A 3,909-nucleotide genomic window follows, 5' to 3' on the forward strand; every position below is an offset into this window, starting at 1 on the left:
ACCTTAGTTCATTTGCATGCTATATACACATTATTCAAACATCATGAGTAGTGAGTATTAAAAGGTCACACTCAAGGACAAGGTCTATCCCCTAGGTTATAAGTGATAGATAATCATAATTAGGTATAACTGGCTGCCCTTGAAATAAAAGAGTTCAAAATTTTGAATTACATAAATGATAGTGGCACCAATGTAAACCTATCCAAAGTTTGGATTGAAGTAAGGTCTCGAAAGCAAAATGGAAACTCGATCTAGTTTTCCATATTAACCACGCGTGACATTAAGCATCATTATTACCCTATTCATTGTAAGTCTTGTCTTCTAGAAGCAAACATGGAACACTATGATTGTGAATTCAAGATGTGAAATACGTTAAAATCCTAACTATCATGTTTTTGCAATAGTTGTTCCAGAAATATCGTTACCCTTACATGACAATCATGCAACCAATACCATCTATTTGCGTGCATGAAGTGAACGCTAATTTAAGGTTGGCTGAAAGGAATTCACTTTGCATCAATTGGTGAGTGTACCCAAGTCACTTTGTTCTCATGATGTATATTGGATAGAGTGGTGCAAATATGTCTATTGTGGGACTAGAAGTGGAAGTATGTAAGAGTTGTCTTCCTTTACAAAATTCGAATGAAGGAAGGAAGGAGTACGCTATAGCTTCATAAGTAAAGTGGCTCATGATTTTAACTAGAATTTGGGGGTGGGAGGGACCAAAGGAGGGCACAAATCATGTGGTAATGTGTGTGTGTGTGTGTGTGTGTGAGAGAGAGAGAGAGAGAGAGAGAGAGAGAGAGAGAGAGATGTGATATGAAAGGTGAATAGGTCAATATTAAAAGAAAGCTTAAAAGTTAGGGGCAAAGTTTGCTTAAAAGTGAGGATGAACAATAAGCGTTTAACTTAAAATATAGGATGAATAGTTACTGCGCCAGTGAAGTGCCAAGCAAGGTACTCATTCACACACACATAACCATGAGCTTCCATGTCACTACTAGCAAGTGGTAGAAGCAGAGGGTAGTAGTAGGGTGGTGGGTGGTCACCATGCCAATCACATGGGTGTACAAACAAATACATTTACAATAGTAATAATATTACCACTATTACTACTATAGCCATATTCAATGATTGTAATAATATATTACTATTAATGTTGATCAATTAACAATGATGTGACAAAGAGGGGGAGGGTTCTCTACTTTTAATAAAAGTTGGGAATGAGTCTCGACTCGACTCGACTCGACTGTCCATTGATTCAATCACCTCCCCCGCCCGGTCTGAGAGGGTCGACAAATGCTGTTTTTAAAAAAGGCACTGAATAATAGATACAGTATGTGTGTCTGTATCTGTGTGTTGGGGGGGTCTCAAATCCATCTATTGACCATAATATATGTATATATAGATATGTAACACAACTATTTAGGGCTTCTTATTTTATCTATTCTTCTATTCGCACTTTAGGGTTTTATTAAATACTTTAGAGTTTTATTCATAGATAAACAAAGCCCTATGCATGCATCACACACACACTTACCCACACACACACACACACACACACACACACACACACACACTCTCTCTCTCTCTCTTTCTCTCTCTGTGTTGAATGCTATAAATACCCAAACATAATCAAGCATCTCGCATCTAAATATTTGCTCTACTGAAAGCTACTGCACTTTCATTAGCAGAAACATGCATGCGTATAGATGATAGATCCATACATACATAGATATGATACACAACATAGATTTGATATGATACAACATAGATATGTACCATGGATAAATGCTGCTTGCTTCTCTGTGTTATTAATTAGTATGTAGTGTGTTATGATACAGCATAGATTAGATATGATACAACGTGGATATATGCTGCTTGCTTCTCTGTGTTATTAATTAGTAGTGAGTTATTTCTCTTATTATTATGCAGATTAAAGCAAAATCATGTTAGGTGAACGTCGTTTGTTTTAACAGAGCTCCGTAACAGTCATGGAGGATTTAATTAGCTTTAACAATTCAATATGGAGATTAAAGCAAAATCATGTTTTGTTTTATTTTAAAGTCATGGAGGATATAGTTAGCGAACAATGATAGATACTTTTTAAGGCATGATGGATGCTAATCCTTTGACTGAGGTGAATCGATCATCAAGGCATAAGTGTTAATAGAACTGCATTCGGTCACAATCGTTTTCTGTGTGGTTACAATTTACAAAGTTTTTTTGTTTGTGAGATCAACTCAAGAGGCAAGAGGAGCTCTCCTCGGTCCAACCCAGGGGGAGAGAGGGTGGCAAGGCGTGGCTGCTGCCTCGCTCATTCGTCTGGTACTGCCGTTCTATTCTATTCATCTCTCCGTCTCTCTGTGTCGGTTCAACCGACCAAATTATGTACCTGTCATGACGAGATGGCGCTCCACACGTGTGGGCGATGCAGGAGCCGCCCCCACCCTTCCCCTCCTCCCACCCGCCTTGGACTGAAGGGAGCTCCTCCTCCTCCTCCGCCGCCTTCGATCGCCTGGTTTTCTCTGATGCCTGCAATCGTAATTGCGACCTTCATTGATCGTCGCCCTTTTTGTTGCAGCCTGTTTCCTTCATTAGTAAGATAAATATAAATATGAACTCATGATATCAATCGATGGACTTCGCTCAAGAAAGTTTCCTTACTTACTTCGATCTCCGCTGATCTTCCCATTTTATAAACCCTAAACCCTAAACACCTCCTTCATCTCGTCTGTTTCGTTTTTCTTTTTTCTGCCATTGTGTTTTTTACAGCAATCTTTCATCCCTGCCAGGTCTCCGCAGTCCCCCCTCTTGTGTGTCTCCTACTACTAAAGTAGAAGCGATGGCGACAAAGCCCCCCCTACTGACAGATCCGTATCTGATATAACGGGAAGAACATGATCGAGCGCAAGGTAAATGGAAATTAAACCCCGAAAGACTCTTTACTGATCTCTTACTTCACATCATTCTGCTTCAATGAGAAATAAAATCATTAGCCTAAAGTTACGATGCCGTGCTTGCAGTCGAAGGGCGAACGTGCGATGGCGTCATGCCCATTCTGGCGGGCCGGCCCCGAGGCGCCTACGTCAGGCACCGCCCTGTGACGTCATGCCCATTCCCGGGTACTCTCCCCCGCCCTGTCGCTGTCGGGAAATTTCGTGGCACTTGCTTTTTCCTGATATATATATATATATATGTTTTGTCTGTGTTTTTGTTCTTTTCTGGACGTTCTGATTTATATTCTCGTGACAGTAGCCTTTTCGATGCTGCGCTCAAGTCATGACTCATGGCGCTTTCATTTATGGCGGCCGGGATGATAAATGGAGGAGGAATTTCTTTTTTGTTTATTGACATCTTGAAATCCATCACTGTTTGGTTTTGACTTCTGTTTCTACAGAAACGCACACAGTTTGTATGTATATGATGTTGCTCTAGGTATATATTCCATTCCATTCCATTCCCTTCATATTAACTCAGAACTGTCTGTCCTTGACAAATCTTCCTTCCCCACCATGTAATTGAATCCTCAATAAATGATCTGATATTGCCTTCCTTGTTTTATTACAAGCAAGTGGCCTATCCATGTATAGACGTGGACAGATTACATACATATATTTTAAGTTGTATATAATGTCTGCTTTTTACCATATATGTATTGTCAAACGTTGAATTGATTGGTGAACATTCAATTTTTGTTCTTACTTTGAAAAACCGAGGAAGACTCACATTTATAAACCGTTCCTTTCATTCTTCATTTATAATACTTAGTTCATTCATTCCTACTCTTTACTTGGCGTAATCTTTCTCGTGTTTAAAGTTACTTTAATAATACTTGTTAAGGGTCTTCAATATTTGTTAGTACATTATAAGCAAGCTATGCTCTTTGACTCGATGTTGCTAACAAGA

General features: G+C 39.3%; 1 long non-coding RNA gene across 1 annotated transcript; it reads left to right on the forward strand.

Moving 5' to 3' along the window:
- The first annotated feature begins 2,254 nt into the window (after positions 1-2,254).
- Positions 2,255-3,677, forward strand: LOC147862457 (uncharacterized). Its single transcript, XR_015529966.1, has 3 exons — positions 2,255-2,915; positions 3,027-3,125; positions 3,256-3,677. It is a non-coding gene; the product is annotated as an uncharacterized LOC147862457 (long non-coding RNA).
- The last annotated feature ends 232 nt before the right edge of the window (positions 3,678-3,909 follow it).

The sequence above is a fragment of the Azolla caroliniana genome, unplaced genomic scaffold, assembly GCF_043228905.1.
Source record: "Azolla caroliniana isolate FFs.n. ecotype wild unplaced genomic scaffold, voAzoCaro1.0.p SCAF_6, whole genome shotgun sequence".
NCBI lineage: Eukaryota > Viridiplantae > Streptophyta > Polypodiopsida > Salviniales > Salviniaceae > Azolla > Azolla caroliniana.